Below are 26,618 nucleotides of genomic sequence, written 5' to 3' on the forward strand. Positions count from 1 at the left end.
GTAAGTTTTGCCACTTTAATATTTTATTTATAGTGATTGTTTGCGAGACTTTTTTTCCCTCTTTATCTCTGGCTTAAAATACCTTTTAATTCACTAGTTAGTTTTAATTAATGTTTAGAATAATGAGTAACTTAGGATGGAGTGTTCTATATCTGGTAAAATGTCAGCCTTGTTATTTGGATTTATGCCAGTTTTATTTATTAACAAAACTTGAATTCTCTTTGGTTTGAATTCTGCTATGATTTTTCACCTAGGAAACATTTTCCTCCCTATATGAAATAAGGATTTTACCACAGTAAGCATAGGAAATGAAGAACTATTTTCTAATCATTCAATAAGACATTATTCAGTATTAGGTCTGTGTCCCTCTGAAGAAATAAAGTTGTGGGGGTATAGTCTTTTTTTTTCCTGAAAGAAGGTAGAAATATTTCTTGGAAAGACACAGATGGCAGCATGATACATTATTCTTCACTTAGGGAGAGATAGTGTAATAAGACAACTTTCAGTTGTAAATAGCAGTTATGATTTAAGTAAAGACCTGTTTTTGTCCTGTAAGGCAAAAACATTATAATAGTAAATGATCACTAACTGTTCAGATATAATCACCTTATGTTGTACATGTCCCCACTACACTGCATTATTTAAAATAACATATTTCAGACATTATTTAATTAGTTGAATTGTTACAATGAATAATTAGTTATTCTAAAAATCTGTCCATATAGATTTTTTCTGACAGCTTCTTGATCATAATTAAAACCCATGTAGGTTTTGCAGCATTTAGAGATGGAGGATTTGAAGAAAGCTTGTAAAACTAACAAACACTGAATGCTAGAGCATTGGACACATTGAATATCAGTTGTTTTGCTAACATTGTTAACTGAACCTGGTAACTCATGAGAGATTTTTTTCGTTCAGAACCAAACTCAAATACTTTTCCTCAGGGTTAAATTACAGCCAGAGAGAGTGACATTACACACACACACACACACACACACACACACTTAATCTTCTATTCTACAGTACTATTTACTCCCATTCCAGATACTAAACATACTGCCTCTTATAGGAATGTTTTACATTAAATTTATATGACAAAAGTAATACACACTTAATATTATTACCTGTTGGGGGAAATCAGGAGTTTGAAAATTGAAGAGGATGATAGGAATAAAAGGCAGATATTGTTTTCTGATGGAATAAATCCACTATTATTGCTGTCTTTATATTCCAACTAATGTTCAGCAACAAGTTAATACCCAATGGCAATTGACATTAAGACTGGCTAATGGTCAATGTTTGATATATGTAAAAGCACAGTTTATACTAAACCAGCTGTATGTACCATGGAAAATAGTATATAACTAGAAGATACAATGTTTATCTCATATATTCGTGTTGGTTTTTTTCCTGCTTTGAACACTAGCTAGATTCTCAAGCTAGTTTTGATTATGTGTTTTTTTTCTAGCAATACATATACTAAAATTGGAATGATACAGAGAAAGATTAGCATGGCCTCTCTACAAAGCATGCACATTTATGAAACAATCTTCACATTTATCATACTCATCTTTAAGAACCAGATCAAATGCCACCCCCTTTGGTCTCCTCAGGATGAATATTTCTCTCTTTTTGTCCTCGAAATGCATTGTTTATGTCAGTATTTTAGTCCTTAGTGTACATGTATATTTTTCTTATTATATTTTGAGTTCTGACCATGTATGATGCATCTTTATACTCCCCACAACATCTAACACAGTGCCTTGTGCATAGTGGGCACTCAAAACATCTTTACAGAGTTGAATTTTTATGAGTCATTTGCTGAACATTAGCTGCAGTATGCACACGTGCAAGTACACAGGCTTATAACTTATATAAAATAAATGAGAGAAGATCATTTAAATTTACCAGTCGCTCTAAGTTTTAGAAGTTTTCTGGATGTCTAAACGATAAAGGAATTGGTGACAGATTTTAGAAAGAGAGGAGAAGGCATTGCGTATGAAAGGAGAAATGTCCCTGGTTCAGGCCTCACTTTTTAAAGCAAGCAGTTGTTTGGAATTCTAAAACAATTATACTGACTATTAAGGAATACGCTCTTGTGAAATATTGTGGCAGTAGCTGAGCTTACCCCATTATGTCATTTGGGTTCTGTGTTTCTTTTTGTTATATATCGTAGCTTATAAGTGTACCATTTTCCCTTTGGGACTACCAGAGTGACCTATTTTCTCAGTATGTACAAAAAGTTAAAGGTATCTTGTAACAGCTTATGGCTCATGGGGAAAATGTGTCTTTGCATCTGTTTGCTTGTAGACATTGTGCTATTAGAGTTGCCATTTTTTCCCAAAAATAGTATTTAGGAAAAAACACAGTCTGGAAAAGTTATGGGCATTTTATTTTCGCCACATCTAAAGCTTTCCAAGTGTTCTGAATGAGCCACTGCACACTTTGATATTTTCACCTTCAAGTCTCTCTGTCTCTCTGTGTGTATGTGTATCTATGTATTATGTATGTATGCACACACACTGGTATATATTTGTTACATTTTTTTTTTACCATTCTCAAATATGCCATGCTAAACAAATGGTTGCCTTCTATCAACTTGCAGAGAATATTAGCTTAACTGTTTTGACTGGCCATGAGTGGAAGAAGGATTGTTGAATTGCCACCACTATACAATTGCACCAAGATTAAGTAAAATGTTCATCTCTGTCGAATTTAGCTGAATAGAATCCATCAAACAATGGTCATATTTTTCTAAGTGTGCTTGGAGCTCTGTGGATGTACAAATGAAGGACCATATGGAGGTGGCTTTCTCCAAGGTACCAGTAGGTATGGTTTTGTGGGTTGCATGTGCCTGTTGGCACTGTTGGCAGTTCAGCACCCTGGGAAAGGCATTGCTTTCAAACATGAGTAATTGATGAATTGTACGTAATATGCAAATGTGAATGCATAAATCTCCTGAATGACAGCTTAATTTATGTGAGCTTTTAAGAATGTGGGATTAGATTTTAATTAAATATCTTCAAAGGCACCCTGACTTATTCAGTTTTTTGGCTGCTGTCTTTAGAAAGAAGTGGGGGAAGGTTTAAATCAAAATTTTACACACACTATTTACATTTTCCAACTAAGTGGTCATTGTTTAAAGAAGAAAAGCATTTGCCTTTAATTATAAGAACACTGCCATTATATTACAATGGTTGCAGTTTTTCATATAGGATAGATAGATACAGAAAAATATATGTGGTTTGAAAATTAATGTCTTAAACTTTAAATGTAATTCTTAAACATATTTCAGATACTACCATATATTTTAGTGTGCCAAATTGAACAATGGTAATTGTGGATAACATTTCTTAGTATAGATTGTTGGGATAGTAATACTGTATATGACTTCCTACATGTTATTATCTTAAAAATACCTAAAATAAAGAGTCAATGGAGACAGAGCTGACTACCCACCTTTGCTCTTAAATATGTAGTGTGTATAGATGTAGCTGTGTGTGTGCATAGTTTTAACCTCTGTTTGATAATTGTATATCAAACTTTATGTAATATGAAGATTAGGATAAAAAGGGTAATTAAAAATCTTTGAAATTTTCCACTTAATCTTTCTAAGTGATCAGATTATGAATTAAAAGGATATAAAGTTAATAGATCCACTTAAAGTATGTTGTAAGTGCTGTTAATTCTTTTAAAGTATAGCACAGGGAACTCTACTTAATGCACTGTGGTGACCTAAATGGGAAGGAAATCCAAAAAAGAGGGGATATATGTATAAGTATAGCTGATTCATTTTGCTGTACAGTAGAAACTAACACAACATTGTAAAGCAAATATACTCCAATAAAAATTAATTAAAAAATAAAATATATTTCAATTTATATATAGTTTATAGTGAATCACATTCCCCATAAGTAATACATTTTATGAATCTCGACCAGTTATAGGCTATGCCTAGTTTTTACCTATTTCTCCTACATATTTGCTTTCTCTTAATTTGCATTGAAAAGCTTAATTGTTGACTACAGAGAAGTGGTACCTATATGTCTTTGCTTGAATATGCTTTTCCTCTAATGTATCATTGTAGTGGTTAATTGAACAAACTCTGGAATCATACTTCATAGGTTCCAAATCCCAGCTCTAACACTACCTGTTGTGTGACTTTGGGCAGATCATTTAACTGTGCCTAAGTTTCAGAATTTCTGCCAGAATGTGGTGACAATATAAATCACTTAGTAATGTGCCTGGTACTTGGAAAGCCCCATGCAACTTATTGTTATTATTTATTTTCACTGTTCCCATCGTACTCTCATTTTTACCTTGCAGGCTTATCTCCTCTCTGGTCCCAAGACAGCTTCATTCTTATCTCTATGATTTAGTCTGGAATGGGTGTACCATGCATCTTCTTGTCCAGGTCCCATCCAAATTGAGACCCGGCTAAGGGCTCCTTTCCTCCATAAAATCTTCACTGACTCCTTCCTCTGAATCAGCTCCACTTTTTCTTAGTTTTCCTCTGTCACAGTCTTTGTTGTTTAATCATTTCCTAATTTCTTTTGTTTGCACCAGATTTGCAGTTGTGAAACCTATAGTCCACTTATTTGGATTCTGTCATGTAACCTAAAAATAACTCCTAGTGTGAAGTACTAGCCCCCTTTATCTTTTTTGCCTTTATCCAAGTTTGGTAAATCATGGAGATGCAAGATGTATCAAGCCTCAAGTGAGATGAGATGACCAGGCACAACTCCACCCTTCAGGCCCTGCTTGTTCTATTCCGTTATGGTTGAGTTTGTTTCTTCCACTCTGAGGAGGTGCTCTTCTGTTCATCAGAAATTAAGGAAGGGTCATTTGTCCTATACTAGGTCAAGAAATGCATGCATATGATATAGTGGATTTAGAGTCAGACAGATGAGAGCTACAGTTTGGATCTATTGGCTGGCCTTCAGCAAGTTAGCCTTTCTGAGGGTTAGCTTCTGGTCTTAAAATAGGGATAATAGTACCCATCTTACGGAATTATTCAGAGAATTAAATTAAGTTGATGTGAACTTTAGCATAATGCTCAGCACATAGTAGGTGTTCATTTGTCAGTACTTTTCCTTCCTTTTAATCATCCAACAACAGTAACAGAACTCATAATAATGGGCTATGCAATGGAATTAAAGCTCTTCCTTAACTGAGATCTGGGGAAGGAACAGTGGAGAGTTTGTCCAGGAGCAGTATGTGACTAAATTTTCAAATTTCTTCTCTGCAGGGACCAGAATGTATAGATGCCTAATTTTAACACATATTATTATATTTTAAAGGAAATAAAAAGGACCAAAATCACGATGCAGTTGTTTGGGGTTTTTCAGTCAGAATATGGACTTAGGTTTTTCCAGGTCTCAGAGAAGACAAACTTAACTCCACTGTGGGCTCATAATTGGATTCACTTTAAATATAATTTCTCTGGCTGTAGTCATTTCAACTCTTTGAAACAGCCTATTATATACTCTTTCCTGTTTGATTCTGTGAATTGGGTATACTTTTTCTGTAGTCTAACTCAAACTACATTTGTGTGTAAGGTACTATGCCAGGAACTGTGGTGGGCTCAATGATGAAATTGGTAAGCCTCACACAAAACTGGCCATGTGGGCCTAATATGGTGAGGAGATCTTGCAGAGCACTTTGCACTAGCTAGGGTCTCACTGAATATCTATTTAATTTGATATTTCAATTCCTAGAGAATAGAACTCTTTCATAGAGCATGCATGTAAGATTGTTTACCTGTATTCCTTTTTCAAGCTCACCTTTTTTTTTTTATAAATGACAGTTCTATATTGAAAATACTCAATGACAGTTTGGGTTAAAATTTTCTCTTCCACACCATAACAGACATTTTAGTAAAAATAACTTTTTAAAAATAATAAAATGTCTAATTATAAATGATCTCTTAATTAAAACCACTCTTATCAACTACATGTAAATTAGAAAAATAAATTATGATCTTTGTTATAAAAGAAAAGCACACAAAGTTTTTTTCTCCATGGGGTAAAAGTTGTAAAGTATTTTCATATTGCAACCACTACTCAGATAGTACAAATGACATAGGAGTTTAAAGTCAAGCAGACCTGATTTTGAATTTACTTACTAGCTGTGTGACATTAAGCTGGTTATCTGATCTCTATAAGCCTCAGATTCCTAATCCGTAAATTGAGGACAATAATATCTACTAGCAGAGTTTTGGTAGTTATTATATATGTTATATCCATATATCTATATTATCTGTATCTCATTCTATCCATCTATCTCTCATCTATCATACTTTATATATCACACTTTATATCTCAGTGTTCCCATTTGCTTTTGTTTGTATACAGTCAAATTCAACTCAGATAATTATAGACATGCATCATTTTTAATAGTCCAGATTGGAAAAATGAAGCAAAGGAGAAATGCTTAAAGGGATTATCATGATTATTATGGAAAGACCCAGGGGCTGGAAATCAGTAAACATGGGTTGCAATCATGGTTTCTTTCTAACTAGCTGTGTGATCATAGATAGGCAAGCCATTTCATCTCTTTGAGCTTTAGTTTCCCTATGTGTACGAGGAAGAATTTGCACTGTCTCCTAAGGTTCCTTACAGCTTTAACTTTTTAGGATTCTTTAGGTTCTTTGACTCTTGAGTTAGCATAGCATGGCAAGTCAGTGTGTGGGACCAAGATTCAGATTGCCTGGGCTCTAATCTCAATTACCCAACATAATAGCTGTATGACTTGGGAAAGTCACTTAATCCCTTGAGCCACAGTTTCCTGATCTTTAAAATGAGCAGGACAATAATCATATACACTTTGTAACGTTGTTAAGAGTATTAAATGATTTGACATACATAAAGAACTTAGAAGAATTCCTGATACATAGTAAGTACTTGAGAGCAAAATTCACGTCTTATACTTTCTATTGTCCCTCATTCAGATCATCTGACATTGGACCTTACCCCTAGTAGATGCTCATGAGTAGTTGATTGATGGTACAGGTTTTAATCCTTCCCAGAGTAACTGCATTAAAAAAACTCCACAGTTCTCATTTTAAGTTTAATATGACTCTAGATACATATTTATGGAAGAATGCACCCTGAATCATGATGAGCAAATAACAATATTGGGCAGTATGGATGATAAAGATTACAGATGACCTCACTTCATAAATTACATTTTAGGCTAGACTACTTTCACCATCACATTTCTGACTGATTGTTTCTGAAATAATGTATCCTTGTATATTATATTTCTAGATGTTAAATGCTCACTGTTGTGCTATAAGATTGGAAAAGCCCCCAAATGAGTAAAAAAGAGAAGAGGAGAGAGCAATGAAAAATGCAGGGCTGTGGAGGGTAGGTGGGTGGGTGTGGGGCTGAGGGGACACCTGCATCCACATTTCCTCGGCACACATCACCCCCTTCTGTCATCTTAAGCCATTATAGAGCCCAGTGGAGTGTTAGTTCTATTCACTCACGTGCTTCCTTTGAATATAGAATGTGACTGTTTGAAAAGCTGGTAGAATTAATCCCTCTTACTGTAGATAGCGCTGTGAATCTTGGATTTTTTTTCCGTGTTCTTTCAGATGAGATCTATAAATATCTGTACATTATATATATATATATGTATATTGGGTACTCCGGCGTGTGGCTTTCCATCGGAGGTTGTGTCTTCTTTGGTCAAAGTGAACTATTAATGGAATTTGTTATTTTCTTCTCTGTACAAAGTGAAGAAGAGCCTACTTTTGTGTATTCTGGTGCCTGATGTCATGAGACTTTGAGATGACAAAATGTAAAACAAAAACCCTTGTCAACGTAGAAAGAGTTAACTGTGCTGAAAAACTAATAAAGAAACTAAGAAGAAAAAAAAAAAAAGATTGGAAAAATATTGTCTTACTGTTAGAAGAAGAAAATTCTGCTGATTAAAAGAATTAGAAAGTCTCTTTAAATCTATTCTTTATAATTATTTAGAATGTTTACTTAGTATGGTTTGCATGAGGCTTTAAAACAAATAGGCTAGAACATTACTAGAAAATAGCCTCTTTGGGCAACAAGAATATTTGCTCTGTCATTAATGTTTACTTAAGGAAAAGCTATGTAATCAAAGTCAGGAAGTCACAGTATACTTTAGAAGGAATCTTAAACTCTTTTTGCCTGCTACCATTTGGACATAGTTGCAGAGCGCATCCATGTATTCTCTTATTCATTTTGCAATTTATTTCCTCTCCATTTGTTTTAATTTTCAGAACACTCACATTACGTGCACTGTAAAATGGAAACAAGTTGTTTTGTATTCTTTGTTCCTAAGTAGAAAAAATAACAAGTACAGACATCTCCTTAAAATATTGTATGTCTCATTCTAAAAACAAACCAAGCCCAGGCTAATTTTGTAGAATGCAATAGTGAACGAAAAAGGGTAAACTTCCATTACTGACCCCTGTGCTGGGGGCAGTTGTGGATCTTAGAGCAATGCACTATCACTGGTCTCATAATCTGGAAGCAATACAGGAGATGGCTCTCAGAAACAGAAATAGAATGTCAGATAGTCTGACTATATCTGAATAATAATGCCAAGAAATGTAATGCTGGTTGCCAGCAATCGACCTAGGTCAAGTTTGTTCATTTCTAGTAGAATCAGACCAAACCCAGATACTTCAATCCCTTTTAGTTATCCGAGTTTGAGGTGGCTATGTGCTGGATAGGTCCTATAATGATTTCCTGTGGCTTAAAACTCACCTTTAAAAGAAATTCAGTAGGTCTGGAGTAAGGCCTAGGCAGTTGTAATTTTTAAAAGCCTCACAGGTAATTCTGATATGTTTCTCGGATTGAGAATCACCAGGTTACTCTTTTCTATGATAACAATTGTCTCCCTTTTCCATTTTCTTCAGGATGAACTGCTTTCCCGGTGAGACTATAAATTAAGTGAGCAATGGTTTGCTGTAATCATTAGAGTCTTAACACTGGTAGATTTTTTTAGGTAGTGATTTGTAACCCATCTCTTGTAGACGTAGGCAGGTCCTTTCAATTGATGCATGTATGGATTCATGAATACAGTTGTATGTGACTTGATTTGGAGGATTGGAGTTGAAGACCATTAGCTAAAATGGTAACATAAAATACATTAAAATCAGCCTAGATACAGAAATAAACTCCAAGTAGAAGCAAATTGAGTTTCTTAAAATGTATTATGCACTCAGTAGACAGAAATACTTAGAATACAGAATAATTCCACAAGAAAATACAACTATAGCCTAAAATGTAAAAAGTTTAGTCAGCCAGTCTGTCTTCTGGCTATTTGATATACACAATACCTTGTACTCCAGATGTTTTACTTACATGAACATAACCATTGTACAGGACAAACTTCTTAACAGGATGACTGAATTTCTCATTACTCATGTAGGTATTTTGTTGCAATACAGTTGCCACTTCAGAATGTTAAATCTGTTTTGAAATACAAGGATCCCTAATTTCTTTACAAAACAAACTCTATGCACAATGATGGTCACTAAGAGTGGCCATAATCAATATTCAAATAATGTATACAATAATACAAAATATTTCATTTAACAACGTTTGCTTCTATATGAAAAAAGAAACAAACCTTTATTTTGGCAACAAGCATTTCCAAAGGAAGCAAATGTTTTAGTCACTGTGGCCAAAATAAATGTTTTCTTTAAGGCTGTTAAGGCAGCCAAATGTTTTCATAGCATTTTCAAAATGTTTCCACCCTTTATTTTCACAAAGAGAGTCTCTCTCCTTCCCACCCATCACCCTATGGAAATATTTTGAGAACGTATTTTGACCATGAAAACAGCAAAAACATTTTGAAAATGTTGTCTTTGTGTTAGAAGGATGCTCTCAAAGTTTAAGGAAGTTTAAACAAAAATGACAGTATAGTGCAGTTGAAAGAATACTAGAAGCGATGGAACTAGATACTGGCTTTGACTCTGTAGCTTACTTGTTAGGTCATCTTTAACTGATCACCTCACCTCTCTCAGCTTTCAGTTTATTAATCAGCAAGGCGAGGGAGTTTTACTAAATGCCGTATAATCTGCATTTTGCATTTCAGTAAAATATCTATTGAATACATTGCGACAGGCAGGGACCTGGGACCTGGGACCCATTGCTGCAGTGCTGCAATGCTTGCACCTGGACAAATCTCTCCTTGAGCAACAAAATACAAAGAAACTATAGGGTCTAAAAATAACTACACGCATGCCCAGTTGGGGCAAATTCTAGACAGAAAGATACAAAAGACTAAAAAACCGAACTGCCACTTCTGAAGAGCCCAAGGCAAAAACTGGGCGTTGGGAGCAAAAGCAGGGTACTGCGCATGCCCCCTGCACACACCACCACCTAAGGGGTGGGCAAACCACCTAAGCCACCCCTCCAGCCTGACCCCTGGACACACCCCTACCCTCATTCCTTATAAGGAACGAGCTAGCCCCCCCGGACTCAGGGAGCCAGTGAGTGAGCAAGGGAACCTGTTACTTGTTCTTGCTCCCCAGCAGGGGCCCCAATAAAGCCTTGCCTGAATTTCTTGTCTGGCCTCTGGTCAACTTCTATTGATTGGGGAAGACCAAGAACCCTGGTCAGTATCAACATGAGTCTTCAAAGATCTAAGTATCTTCTATATTTTTAAATAAAACGCGACCCATATCATAATTTTATTTTTATAATGGTAAATTCTCTTGCCCTTGTGTTTTATTTAAATAAAAACAAAGAAACAAATAAAACATAGTATTCTGAGACCTGAATTAAGTATTTCCAGTTATGTGTAGGTACTATAAACCTGAGCAGCTATGGATGGATTCAAGTGTTTTCCAGTACAATACAACCGTCTCTAAAACCAGTTTAAATGATTTTCCTCTTTGTCTCAGTTTCCCGGACTGGGCAAGTAAAAATACCTGCATCTGTCTTAAGTTTGATAAAGAGGAAAAAAAGTGAATATAAACACTAAATGAACCATGAGTAGTATTTTTTTCATTGTTCTGTCACTGTGGTTTAAAACTTTAGGCTGCTTATGGAATTCTAAGGAGATTTACTCAGACAATATGGATAAGAAATTTGAGAAAAGCAAAATATGATGCTCATTATGTACTATACTACAGTGAAAGAAAAATGTTATACCAATTAAATAAACTATCAATTTAACAGTTCTAAGGTTCTTAATTACAACACTACTACCAATAATAGCTGTCAAATTGTTAAGCACAATTATTAAAGACTATGTACCAGGCACCACTCTGCAGGCATACTTTGTCTCTCATGTGTGCTTGTGTGTGTGTGTGTGTGTGTGTGTGTGTGTGTGTGTGTATGTCTTTTCTATAACTCTGAGAGGTAGGTGTTAATACTTCTAATTTGCAGATTAAGAATCGGAGACACATAGAGGTTAAGTGGCTTGCTTAGTATCAAATCACTTGCCTAGGTACAGCGGACAATAGGCTCAAAACCTGATCTACATGATATTAAAGGAATTAAAACATCTATGTTTCTTTGTCATACAACTGCTGCAACTAACAGCCTTTATAATAGTAATGCGATAGATAGGTGAAGGGTATGAGCTGGACAGTTTCGTCAGTTCCTAGAGACCTTTTCACTTGGACTTTAGAATGAGACTAAGACAGAAGCAATCTTGATTGTCCTGACAAATGACCTGTCCAAAGCAAGGCCCCAAAGTCAAACTCTGGTCGTAATTCTTGGAGGTCTATTTCATGCCTTTTGACTTAGAAGGCCACAAGGTGCTTTCAGCCCATTAGTGCGGCCTAAATGGAGAGGGTGCTAGCCCTGCTCTAGTATGACCATGGATGTTATCTCTGCCTAATTCTGAATGGCAGTGAAATCCATATGGCTGCAGGTGAGCAAATAGTATAACAAACTTACAGGAAGATGTAGCCGTGACATTTTGCATACATGGAGCAAGGCTTTAGCAACTGAAGAAAGGTATCTGGAGGTGCATTTTAAAAATTTATTTGTTTGTAAGGACTGCTCTTGATTTGTAGTTGTTCCTAAATAAGAAATTTTCCTTTCTGGGTCAACTTTTAAAACTCACAAATAGTGAATGACTGCTAATACCCCGACAATTTTTTAGCATCAATAATGTATATAAGTAAATATAAAGATGCAGGGATCCTCAAGGAACTTGAAATACAGTTAGGGAAATAAAACATTAATTAAATTTTAAATTGGAGAGACATGAGCACACCTGACTAAGATATAAGAAATGTCACAATGAAGATGAGTGGAATGAACGAATAAAGTAACTTCAGAGCTGTGATTGGGCACCTAACTCCCAGCCTCAACATCTTCCAATCAATATGTTTAATCTTGTATTTTTTTCTGGAATAAGCCACTATGCATATTTCTTTTCTACCGCTGAATCACCAAGTGACACCTTTATCTCTCTTGGTTTCATCTTGTCTTTTTCAGACTCTTTTTTTAAATATCAATGAAATGAGGTTTAAAAAAACAAAGATCATTTGATGCACCAATATTTACAGATGACTATATATATTCTAGACCAGTGTTGTCCAATAGAAATATGATGAGCCACAAATGTGATCCCCATGTGTAATTTTAAGTTTTCTAGTTTCCACATTTAAAAACTAAAAAGAAATAGGTAAAACTAATTTTAATACATTTTATCGATCCCAATATATCCAAAGTAATATCATTGCAACATGTAATAATATAAAAATATTAATGATATATTTTACATTATTAATTTTTTGTACCAAGATTTCAAAATCCAGTGTGTATTGTAGTTACACAATATCTCAATTTGCACTCACCATGTTTCAGGTGCTCAGTAACCACATGGGGCTACATAATATTATAAGGCATATTTTGATGTGTAAATTTCTATATTTCAGCTGTAATTATTGTTATAATTAAAGAACAGTTTAAATGAAAGAAGTGCAATGCTTATAAAAGCTAGAACTATGATAAACTATTTCTTTAATACCAAAATCCATTCTTATTAAACAGGCAAATAAAAGTGAGTGACCATAGTTTTAACGTATGGCTGAACAGTGACACTGCAAATATAGTTTGCATTACAGGTAGATGATTTACCGAAACATCGATAGCTAGGTTGCTAGCATAGATATGGTATTAGCATGTTATTAGCATTAAATGTTTTGGAAATGCTTTTAATTGCTCCACATCACATTATCTGTACTTTCCACCATGGGAACATACATATTGTGAATCATTCCTTAGAACTGTCCCTGCTTAGGAGACTGGCAGTTACTTAGCAGTCAACTTAGACTTTTTTTTTTACGTTGGATTTTTAATTTAGGTAAGAATCATACCTGTTTTATAGTTATGACTTGCTGTAAATTATCATGAATTATCACTAAATATGGAGATGGCCTAGACCAATTTATTCATATGCCAATATTTTCTCTTTAGCACTTGAATGTATACTTTTTGGCCTGCCTGTTGAATAGCATTTCTCTCAAAAGTGTATAAACTCAGAGTCTGAAATATTAAATCAATTCGTTCTTGTCTTTGTCACTCCAAATCTAGTCAATTTTGATTTATATATTACTTATAAATATTTGTTTCTCGTTAAAGGCTGATAACTTACTTGCTTTGTGTTTCTTTGCTGATATATATTATACTTAGAGAGCTTTAAAAAATCATCACCGTTTTAAACGTTTGCATCATATCAAAAATTTAATGTTAGAAAAAATTTAATGTAGTAACATTGTGCATTAACTACCAATGTGTACATAGGCAGCCTATTTCTTTTGAAATATCCTACTCAGATTACAAAAAACAATTTTGGATTTGAAATAGTTAATCTTAACTGGAAGTAAGGACATTGTTGCTCAGAATGCAGTTGGTTTAGTTTGCTACCCATTTACCTTTGTGGAGAGTTAACGCACAGAAAAGAAGAATTCATGATAATGTAGGAAGATCCAATAAAAAACCTCGAGACTCTGAAGGGTGAGAGTTGCTATTGAATTCTCCATAAGCCATGCTGACTCTTATTGCCCCCCCATAAAAAGACAGGAAAAATTGACCCGTATGGAGGCAAGTGAAGGCTCCTTGGTATTATCCCAAAGATCCTATAATATTAAAAAGAAGGAACAGAAGTCATTTAAGCTGACATCTTCAGCTTACGAATATAGAGGAATGGTGTCCAAGGGGTGGGGTAACTCACCCAAGATTGTGGAGATTATAATGGCAGTTCCAAATCTGTTGTAATACTCTTATGCTTCTAAATATGCTCATTTCCAGGACTACTAAATGTTTAAGAAAATAGCTTTCCATATCTTTTGGTATATAGATATGTTTCTCATAGTTAAGATTTGCTAAAATCAGATACTTTACACTGTGTTTCTTCATGATTTTTCATTGCAGATATAATAGTTTTATCTTCAATTATATAAAATATGAAAATGGCAAGGTCAAATGAAGAATTATTTGATTTAGAAAACATGACCACCATGGTTTCCTCTAAGACAGTTATGTTCTGGTAAATGTTTAACAACTGGCTGCGGGTTAGGGTGGGAGTGGAGCACTGATTTGTAGTATTGGCTGATTTCCGTGGTGTAAATACTCCCAGCACGGCCTATTTCAAGTTACCGACATGAGAGCCTCAATGTGAAGTTAGGAGTTGATGCACATAATTGGTGCTCGAAAGCTGGTAAAAATTGGTTCCGGCACATAACTGCTTTCAGAGCCCAAATGACAGACTGGGGATCTGATTCAGGGTCTTTTTTTTTCACTTGGGTTCTGAGTTTTAGTTTATATACTTATACACTCACTGATACATACATTCGACTTCTGAATTTCATGATTTTGTCTGTATTCTCTTTCAGCCTGATACTGACCAGGGTTCTTGGCCTTCCCCAATCAATAGAAATTGAGGCCAGACAAGAAATTCAGACAAGGCTTTATTGGGGCCCCTGCTGCAGCAGGGGGGAGCAAGAACAAGTAACAGGTTCCCTTGCTCACTCACCGGCTCCCTGAGTCCGGGGGTGAGCTTGTTCCTTATATGGGATGAGGGTAGGGGTGTGTCCAGGGGTCAGGCTGGAGGGGTGGCTTAGGTGGTTTGCCCACCCCTTAGGTGGTGGTGTGTGCAGGGGGCATGCACAGTACCCTGCTTTTGCTTCCGACCCCCAGTTTTTGCCTTGGGCTCTTCAAAAGTGGCAGTTGGGTATTTTGGTCTTTTGTATCTTTCTGTCCAGAATTTGCCCCAACTGGGCATGCACACAGTTATGTTTAGTCCCTTATAGTTTCTTTGTATTTTGTTGTTGGAGGAGAGGTGTGTCTAGGTGCAACTATTGCAGTACTGCAGCAAAGGGTCCCAGGTCCCAGACTGTCTCAAACCCAATATCCATCGCTTTGGTAATGGATTACTATTTCTCCATATATTAAAAATATTACCTTGAGTAGTAATAGATGCTTGCTCATAGGAGGATGTAAACCTTAACATTAATCAGGACATTTCTTGATTAAAAACAAAACAAAACAAAAGGAATTTCCCAACACTACAAGTAGCAATATTTGAGCAAAACCCTCATGTCTTTGACTTTGACGTGAGGTCCTAAATAATATGACCTACTTCCTCTAAGAACATCCTTTATTCATATCCCACACTACCATTCACTCCTTCAAGGAATGAAGTTGTAAAAAAACAATGCCATTTAAAGTAGAAATCTTGAAAAATAAACTATGAACTTCCAGTGTAATGTTTCAGAGGACGGAAACATCTTGTATTCATTGCAATTTATCTGGAACACAACTTACTTAGACTTTCTGTAGTACTCTTAGTCAGAGGTGATTAACCACCAATTTTAGAGCACTGACAGTTGCACAATGTTAATGTTTAATTAGCTAAAGGGAAGCACCTGTAGTGTGGAGGAAGAGACTAAGATTAAACTGTATGCATTCAGGTTGTAACAAAAGGCAAATTAAATGAGCGTACTATTTATCTTCAGGGAAAACATAGCTGCTAAATTGTTGGACAGCCCCAACTCATGGGAAGTACAAGCAGTGAGTAACCTTTTGCATGTATATTTCATTGCTGGCTTTTTACCAGTAAATTCCAATGAGGAATGTTTGTGAGTTTTCCTGTCCTTCCAGCACAAAGGCAGGCTGATTTTGTTTGGGACGTTTAGACAGATCTATCACACCTTCAGTTTAATGTTTCATGCCTTGCATTTGACATGTTACTTCTCACCCAAAGAATTGGTTTGCCTCCCTTTCCTTCTCTTCTTCATCAGCCTTCCTGTATTCAAATGGAGGAGATTATTCTAAGTGCTTTCTTAACACCTTTCCTTTGCTGTTACTTTCACATTTATAATTATCCTTTTACGAAAGGATAAAAAGATTTAAAATGATTATTCTTGGCAACAGGCCTAAGGTGAAACCCTGTTGTAGTTAACGTGTAAATTATAATGTGTGCAGTTGTGAAGATGGGTTTGTGAAATGCTCCTGTAAACGCAAGAATTTAAAGGAAGCTGTCAGAGAGTTTGTACTCTTTAACGGCTTATAGTCATTGAAAAGCATCTCAAGATATGCTATATCTGAAGGGTAAATGAATAGTTTAAGTTAAATACAACCACTAACTTTCTGGAAGACAGGAAGATAAAGGATACAATAGCCTCTCAGCAAGGGTTTAGGAAAATGCAAAACCCCTTCCTTCCTCACTGTTACTTTGAAGTTTATTTAGAATGATTAATTTTCCTGTGGCTTAATGTAAATTGAGAATTAAATAGAAACTGTGTTACCTCACTGACCTTGCTTCCCCAGTTTTCAAACTAAGCTTGTGGATGGCTTTTCTAACCAAGTGCATTAGAAGCAGAATCAATCCTTTCATTTAAATAAGAAACTAAAGGAAAATAATTTTCGGTTTTTATATCCTGCCAATTTTCAAAAAAGTTTTCTTTCAAAAGTTTAGATTGCAAAAAATATTCGGTGTGATTCTCTCCTGTTGCACTAATTGGTAACCCTGCCACCTGTTAATTTTGGTATTTTAAGCCAGTTCTGGGAGAGTTCAGGAGCCAAATATATTTGGCTCTTACTTCTGCCTCCAAAGCTCCAAAGGAATCTCACAAAAGTGCTTCCATAGCACAGTACAAAGTATCCTGATAAAACATGAAAAATCATTCTCTTTCCCTCCCTCCATCCTTTCCTTCCTTCCTTCTCTCCTAGATGATGTTTACTTTGTACCAAGAATTTTGTTAGGCACGATCAAGCACTACATATTCAATAAGCTATATAGTCCCTATCAATAAGAAATTTAGAGTTAAGACAAGTAGCTATATTCTAGTTACATCTATTTTTTTTTTTTTTTACAACAGGCAGAGTGGGACAAGCTGCTAACTTTACCATGGTGCTGAGATGAATTTAATTTACATTCATACAATGCCTGAAAGGATGAAAGTGTTGTCCACATGAAATGCAAGGAAATGCCTTGCTGTTCTGAACATAGAAGGAGCATTAGAGTGAGGGTCATCATCAGCTCTTTTGTGAGGTGGATGTTACATTGCTCTCAGTACACCCCACTGATGGGGTTAACTTGCCAAGAGTGTTTAAGAATTTTAAATCTTCTGTGGTTTTGACCTTGATAAATGTTATTTTTTTCCCAAAAAGGAGAAGCAATCAACAGGTTTTCACTGCTTAGAGCAGGCTTTAAATTATATTTAATAATTATGTAATAGAAGCATGTTAGTTGAATTTGTCTTGGAAAAAAATGATCAGTGATAAAACACTTCTTTTTGAAATACTTCTAATTTTAGGATATAAAAGTTTATTTCTATCTATATCCTCCTACCTTGAGGTGAGTGTTATTTAACAGCACATTTGTTATTGTCTATCCTGCTGTGCCAGAAAATAGCATTCTCTCAAAGAAGAAAACAACCCCCAGAAAGAGAAAGTCCAAAGACAATGAACACATACACTATGAGATTCTGTCACGAAAAGTATTTTCTAGTGCAATAATTATAATAATAGTAATATAAGAGTAATGGTCTAGATAATGGCATGAATCAAAAAACAAAAGCAAAACCACACAAAATAAATACATACTCTCATTTCTTATTTATAAATACAGTTCCCTCAAGTAAACTTTGAAAAAGTTTCTAATGTTATTTTACTCCATTTCCCTCCCTATATTTTGGGATAAATTTTGTCATTTCAAGTGTTAAACAATGAACATAAGTGCTTATATATTCATTTTCTCACAGTAAAACTATTGTTTTCCATTTTGAGCTGTGTCAGGCGTTTTTCTAACCTTGAACTGTGCTGCGGGTTTAGCCATCAGGGATGTGCCCACAACAACATATCCTACTCTTAGAGGCCTGTATAGGCTTTGAATCTAAATCTAACTTATGGATAAGCTGGTAAAGTTTGGTTTCAAGTTTATGTCACATTAGTTAGAAGTCAGTCTTAAGGACTTGTATCACATTGCCCTTTCTGCAACCTTGTCTTGTTGCTAGTAGGAGCTATAGGATCAAATTGTCATCAGTATTATCAAGAAATCTCATCTGAAATGGAGACCCACATTAGCCATGGGTGCTATTAAATTTCATTTTGCTTCAGAAAGTGGTAAAACATTCTAGTGAGGGTCAAATGTACTTATGAGGGAACATTAAAATATGCAAATTGCATTGATTTTATTTTCCTATAGTTAAAGAAGAGATGTAAGTTATAGGTATGGGGGGAAATGACCATGTTTTTTGGAAAAGGTTCTCTTTCACAGGAAGAGTTTATTCACACTGGGTGAGGGGAACCTAGAAGGAAACAGGAAAATAATCTTTGCCAGCAGTTGGATTTGTTAAGTTTGTTTGCTTGAAGACAGTGAAGTAAAAGGTTATTTTGAGAATTCCATACTGAAAGTGATAGTGTTTTTGACTTAGAACAGCTAATGAAGAAAAAAAAAAAAAACAGCTTCAAGGATACCCCTATAAAAACATTATCAAAGTAATTGTATGGTGCACCACACCACTACTGTATAAAGTGAGAATCTGTTTAAATTGGAAAATTCTGCTCAAAGATGCTCACACATTAGCTGTTTCTTTTCCCTTCTTGCATATTATTTTATTGTGGAGGATTTTAGAGAGGGGAGTTTCCAATTCTTCATAATTCCTTGAATCAAATCATTTTGGTACCCATTTAGCAGATGATAAAACTGAAGCATAGAGAAGTTGAGTTTCTCAGGGTCACAAACTGGATCAATGGCACAGATAAATTCAGTTTCTGGGTTCATAGTCCCTTGCTGGGCTATTGAATTTTGCTGCCTCACGGGAACGATGATTTAGGAAGAAAAATGACTTTTAGAAAAGTGTGTTAATGTGTATCCAGGCCGCACTGTGTCAGGATTTACTTGTGATATTTGAATCTACCCAAATTTACCTGACTTCAAAATGAAAGTGAGGGAGGGCAGGGAACCTTATAAATGCATGTCCACTGCCATGGCCACCTTGAAGATCTTCATGCCTATTTACTAAAGTTTAGCAACTTATCCATGACTATGCCACAGTCAGCAACAAAGAAAAATTAGAATTTAGTTATCTATTTTCTAGTCAACTGCTATGAGCTATTCTGTCTTTGATGAAAATTTTCTTTATTATTTCAAAGCGGGAAATAGATGGGGGGCAAAGGTTTTTGGGGGGAGGAATACCTAAAAAAACTGTTTTCCTATCAAAGTAAGGAATGGGGAAGGAAAATGAGAAAGAAATCTGTGTATAAACATGTATTACAGTTACCTTAAGAAAAAACTAGAGTTGTGAAATTAAAGTGTAAAGGTTGAGCTCTTGAATTTTGCCTTACAAGTAAGGACGCATCGGGACGTAGATTAAGTATGTAGTAGGAGATGGTTGGGAGAGTTGGAAATTCTTTCAGTACTATCATTCAGATGAGAAAACTACTTTTCTAACATGTAAACTGCAGGATATATCTCTCTGGCTAGCCTTATTTTGGCCTTCAAAATGATTTCAGTGGAAATTTTAAGTCAATTAATAACTGCAAGCATAGTAATATTACTGTTGAATTTATATAGCACTTTAAAAATTGTGGTAAAATACATATAACATAAAATGTGTCATCTTAAGCATTTTATTTATTTATTTATTTTTAAAAATTTTGGTAAAATACATGTAATATATAACTTACCCTCTATACCATTTTAAGTGTATAGTCCAATAATGTTAACTGTAATCACATTGTTATGCAACAGATCTCCAAAACTTTTTGATCTTGCAAAACTGAAACTCTATGCCCATTGAAGAACAACTCGCATTTCCCCCCCTCCTCCCAGCCCCTGGCAAACACATTTCTACTTTCTGTTTCCATGAGTTTAATTACTCTAGATACCTCATATAATTGGAATCTTATAGCATTTGTCTTTTTGTGACTGCCTTATTTCACTTAGTATAATGTCCTCAAGGTTCATCCATGTTACAACATGTGTCAGAATTTTCTTCCTTTAAGTTGTACAGCACTTGCAGCTTTTCAAACTGGTGTTCACATATATTGATTAATTATCTACACACAACTATAAGGTGAGGATAATGCTATAGTATTATGCACATATTTTGCCCTTTTTTGGAGTAATTTTCCATAGGGCCAATCCAGCAGCTTTACTTAAAATATGAGCTAAAATAGACACATGAGAAAGTGGAAAACTATGTATACTTAGAAGTTAATGAATTATCTGCTTTTGACCAGAAATGTAGCATGATTCTAATGATCAGATTGATAGATTATTTAGTTTACATCTCTAATCGTAAAATGAGATAACATATTTAGAATAGTCATGTAATTTGCCTGAGGTACACAGCTCAATAATGGCAAAACTGGTATATTAGTTTTCTGTTGCTGTGCAACCAATTGCCTCAAATTCAGCAACTTAAAATAACAACCATTTACTGTCTCACAGTTCTATCTGTCAGAAATCTGGAGGGGCTTGACTGTATTCACAGTCTTACAAGGCTGAAATCTAGGTGTTGGTCAGGGTGGGCTCTTATCTGGAAGCCCTGCAGTAGAATCTGCTCACAAGCTCATTGACGTTGACAGAAGCTAGTTCATTTCAACTATAAGACTTGTGCACCTGTTTTCTTGCTGGCTGTCAGCCCAGGGTTGCTCTTGGCTTCTAGAAGCTACCTGCATTCCTTGACATATAACACTGTCCATTTTCATAACAGCAATGGTGTGTTCTCTAATTTTCTGTTTTTAAAGGGTTCATATAATTAGATTGGATCCACCTAGATAATCTCCTTTTCAATTAGCTCAGTCATGTGATTAGTTACCTTAATCACACGTAGAAAATCACCTTTGCCATGTAATATAACTTAATATCTCATTACATTCACAGTTTTAGCAGTTAGGGCTGGAAATCTTGGGATGGAGGAGAATTTTGGAACTCTGCCTCCCACAACTGAGATTAGAACTCAGGTTTAAGTCCTAGTGCTTTCCACTGCATTACACTGAATATCTAAGATTGTTTAAAGTAGTTTTATTTTAATATGGGTTGCTAATATTTATCCATGTAGAGCAAAATTTTAAAAAGATTTTTGAATCAGCAAGGAAACTGGCTTCTGTATTTATCAATTGAATATGTGCTTCCACGCTGTATTCCTAACCATAGAGACTAATGCAGTCAGGTTAATAGTGATCAGCTTCCTAAAAATCTTACTCAACTTCCTAAGCTCTCCAGAGTTGTGATATTAACACCATACTTCTGCAGTTTATGATTGACATTCAAACATGAAATGTTAACTCTTGAGATCATCATGGGATTATGCACAGACTGACAATTACCAATGCGACTTCATTTGCCAGACATGAAAAATAATATTTTGGCTAGCTGTAACACGCTCCCTTAACGCTGGTACTGAAGTTCCCTTTGTGGTAATCATTAAAGAGAGCCTGTATGATGACACAAAGTAAAAAGCAGTGGCCTTTCAGAAAAACAGCACCGTTTACAGCAGGTTATACTGAAACCTTCCCAAGACAGTGGAGCTTAACAAAATTTGTCCCCAGGAACCCTAATACCTTGAAGACATTTCACAATGGAAGGGTTCTAGGGTCAAATACTACGCTTAGCAGATAGTGAATCTACTCATCCAGCTGGAGAAGAACATTCATTTAAGAAGTAATTAGAGAAAAGGGAAGAAAGATATATTGGGGCAGATTGCTAGACCAAGGCATTTAGAATTTATTTTGTATGCAGTCAGGAAGTATTGAGAGTTCTAGAGCAAAAGATGACATAATGAAAGGATGTTTCACCAAAATTCAGATCACAGTTTATGTAGAATGGATTGGAACAATGAAACAACTTGTTGAACATAACCTGGGCATGAAGTGATGAGGGCCTGAAGTAGGGTGTTAGAAATAGGAATGGAAAGAGATGGAAATTTGCAACATATATTCCAATGGAACAAAAATATTGGAGACTGAAAATGAAGGGAGAGGTGGAGGGAGAATCAAAATTACCCTCAAGTTTATAGTTTTGGCAAGGAAAAGCATGCCTATATTGCTGACAAAACAAGAGAAGGAAGGTGTGGGGAGTGGGATTTGGGGAGGCATATTTTGAATTTGAGATGCCAGTGGAATGTATCCAAATGTGAATGTTAACTTCTTACCATTCTCTTAATATCAAATTTTTGAGCAGTGACACATTCTTTGAATTCAAGAATGCCTGTATTTTAAAAACATTGTGTCTGACAGTGATATGACACACTTTAGAAGGGTTATTTCTTTTTTAAACCTTTTATTTTATTATTATTTTTTAACATCTTTATTGGAGTATAATTGCTTTACATTGTTGTGTTAGTTGCTGCTGTACAACAAAGTGAATCAGCCATACGTATACATATATCCCCATATCCCCTCCCGCTTGCGTCTCCCTCCCACCCTCCCTATCCCACCCTTCTAGGTGGTCACAAAGCACCTAGCTGATCTCCCTGTGCTATGCGGCTGCTTCCCACTAGCTATCTATTTTACATTTGGTAGTGTATATATGTCAATGCCACTCTCTCACTTCGTCCCAGCTTACCCTTCCCCCTCCCCGTGTCCTTAAGTCCACTCTCTACGTCTGCGTCTTTAGGGAAATAGTTATTAATTTGATTCACTCTAAGATTTACTAAGGTGCAATGATTCCATTGATGTTAATTGGAATTACATAAGCAGAACGAAAAGAGGCTACTAAGAATTCGTCATATGCCAGCATTTCTGTTATACAATCTTTGTTAATTATACTAAGACGTTTATTAGAATTCAGTCAATTTATGACAAAAACTAAACTTGTTTAAAGGTGCTAACACCAGGCTTAGAGCACATTTAATTTAAATAGGGAGCAGAGTCAAGTAAATGAAGTATAAAATAGCTTCACATTTATACTTTCTAAGAAGTGAGTAGTCAACCCTGAAATTGTCTATTACATCAGATTTCTTTTTTTATTGAAGTAAAAATAGAAATTCAGCATTAGAAAAGGAATTAAATATCACCATTTAAAATAATAACTATAAATTATCCAATTTATGACAATCATAAGATTAATGCTAAACATGAATTAGTCTACATGATCCTTGGTATTGTAATACATGACCCTAAACTAACAAGGAAGGTTTTCCCCCATCCCCTGAACACCCTTATGTTAAAGATAATTTCCTTAACTTCCCTAACTCTAATGGAATGCTGGTATTGATGCTTTTAATGCATTCAAATTTAAGTTTTGGATATGCCTATAAGAACTGAAAAAAGGGAGTAAATGGTAATGGAATATAAATGACCTTGCCTCTGGTGTGTTTTTTTGTTCCTTGTGTTGATAGCTCCTAGAGACATGATGAGCCACACTTTAAGTTCCCATAAACCAAGAGCTGATTGACGCCCAGTTTAACATAAGCACCATTTTATGAGAGTTACCATAGTGACCAGGTTCCAGTTATCAGCTTGAACAATTTCATATATGATTAATGTTAATTGCCCATTTTGCATGGATGACTTTTTCCCGGGTGCTGAATTGGCTGCTGCTGCCTTTGATCTGGTTGAGAATACAATCCAGTGCAATAGTTAGACAAGTGATCAGTTTGCTAACACTGAGAGAAGATGGATTTAAGTTGCTGTGAGGTCAGAGTTTGTTTCTCTTCATAAACACTGAAAGGTCAGGTAGAGTTTAACTACCATTGGCATCCTTGAAATGTTGTAATAAATGTCAGGCCTAAGAGATTATTATTAATCCACAATGCAATTAGAAGTCTTATTGTTCTGATAGAAAGATTCTTATTTAATTTAACAAGCATATTGAAAAGTCAGAGCAGCACTCTCACAGTCAGGTAAACAACACCTTCAAAGCTAATGCCATTCTTGGTTTTCTTGGCTTCTAATGTAATTGAAAAAATGACACATTCAGGGACTATCCCAAGGGATTTTAAATATCAGTGATGGCTCTGAGAAGTGAATCCCAGGTCATGGCTCATGGCTCGCAGCTCCCACTTCAGGAATCCAATTGCAGCGATCTTTACAAGTTGCTGCTAATACCACAGTTAACTGCCACTATATCCTCAGTTTGTCCAAGAATGTTATGAGTGTTTCTTTAAAGAGTAGTAAGCCAAACTTTCACTGAAGAGGATAACATGACTTGTGGTTCCTCGCTAAATCATGTGCTGACCATATATGGTTTACATTAAATATCTTGAAGTCTCATGACATCACTAATTAATTTATTAATATGATTTTTTCTTTGAAATAAAATTACTCAATTGTTTACACCTTGATTCATATACAAATGGCTGATGATACAAGATAAAAATAACTCCAACAGTGAAATTTCATAATCTTAATGAACAAAGTATCAGCTACTTTATTACAACTTGGAATAAATATTTCACAGACTGTGTCATATCTTGTTGACACCAGAAGACCTATTGAATTTGTTTCTTAGGGACCCGTCAACTCTACAAAGTTTATAAACTTTGAGGTAGCACTCTGATGGTAATCCACTTCAACTGCAGAAAAATGAAATACAGGTGATACATATTTCAGTTTGGTTTTTTTCTTTAATCTCAGGAAGCTGAGTTACTATTTCATTTCTTCTGAAGAAGTTTACAGAGTGAAGGGTAAAATACATATCAGGATAAATTATGTTATAGGATGACCTGGACCCAGAGAAAATCATGATTCTTTGGTATAATTTCCTTCCAAACCACCTATAAATGTTATACCTAATATTGATTTTATAAAGCTGATGATCTCAAAGATTTAGCTGAGCTTTTTAATAAGAGTTTTGCTATTTTGGTGGGTTGTTTGCCTTGTACCATAAAGTTTTGTTTATGGTGTTCATGGGTGATATATCCACTGAGCCATTTGGGTGGGAACTTTAAAAAGGGCCTGTTTTATTTTACAGAGTACAAATAACCTTGTAATTAAACTGAAAACAAATAATTGCCAACAAGCAATTATCATTCATTTAAAGAGTAATTACATGGTTATTTGTGCCCTGTAAAATAAAGCATTACTGAAATCAGTAACACAATCAATATTTTAGCAGAAACAGGATGCTGCAATGATGAACCTTTCAACCTATGCTGATTAAATTGTCATCCAAATAACAGTTTTCTAGTTAAATCACCACATGTTTATTTGTCTTGATTAATATGTAAATATCTGCCTAATGCTAATAAAGCTCTTAAAGATAAGAAGTGTGGCAAGATCATCTATCAAGAATATTTCCCAACTTTCTACAGAGTCCTCCATAGTCTTTCATCATGTTGTCAGGCTTGTGTTCTTTGAAAAGAAATGCAAGAACTTTATTGCTAGGAATGTCTTACTACTGAGGGTTATTTGGTCTAAAAGTAAGAATAAATCTGTCTTGTATTAGTATGGAGCTCTATTGATTATAAAGCACCTTCACAAATTTTATTCTAATTAATTTACCCTAGGGGCCCGAGTCTTCTTTCCGAGAGTATAAACAAAGGCATCTGAATATGATTTTTCTCACTGATAAGTTTAAACAAGTTTGGAAGGATACATCACACAGCCATATTCACTAAAGAGGTAATCATAAATTTTAAATAGCAGGTCAAACACACATCTCTATCACTAGACCTTAAGCTCTTCAAAGGCAGAAGCTGTTCTAGGTTCTCACAATATGTCAATGAACAAACAGACCAAAACCCTTGCCCTTGTCAAGCTAACTTTTTAACCTTGTAACCCTGATACCTAGTTTCAATGCCAGATACACACTGAATGGACACTTAGTGCATGTTTGTTTATTGGATGATTGAATAAGTGAAACTGTCATTACACATGAATAACTGCTGGAACCTTCAGCCCTTGAATGGGTCTTGAAGTTTGTAGGAACTTTCAGACGTAAGACAGTATCATCTACCCTTCTTTAACCTTGTAAATAGTCAGATTGGACTGGATCATATTTTGAAGCTCTTATAATTGCCATAAAGTCTGAAGTTTAAAAGTGTTTACCTGATGATTAAATGATGGCTTTCTATTTATTTGGTCAATAATAGAGCAATCTAAGGAATATTTGGAAACTGTAGCCATGGCAAAATAATGTGTCCTATCATTACTCATTAACTGATTTTAATTAACTGTTTACCAGCCCCTACTGTGTGCTAGACACCATGAGAA

At 35.2% G+C, this 26,618-nt stretch overlaps 1 protein-coding gene and 1 non-coding gene across 2 annotated transcripts in view; both read left to right on the plus strand.

Moving 5' to 3' along the window:
• The window catches only part of DACH2 (dachshund family transcription factor 2), a 596,924-nt gene that overhangs the window by 215,238 nt on the left and 355,068 nt on the right, over positions 1-26,618 (plus strand). The window lies entirely within an intron of this gene.
• Positions 1,456-1,561, plus strand: LOC137757499 (U6 spliceosomal RNA). Its single transcript, XR_011072350.1, has one exon. It is a non-coding gene; the product is annotated as a U6 spliceosomal RNA (small nuclear RNA).

Source organism: Eschrichtius robustus, chromosome X (assembly GCF_028021215.1).
Source record: "Eschrichtius robustus isolate mEscRob2 chromosome X, mEscRob2.pri, whole genome shotgun sequence".
Lineage (NCBI taxonomy): Eukaryota > Metazoa > Chordata > Mammalia > Artiodactyla > Eschrichtiidae > Eschrichtius > Eschrichtius robustus.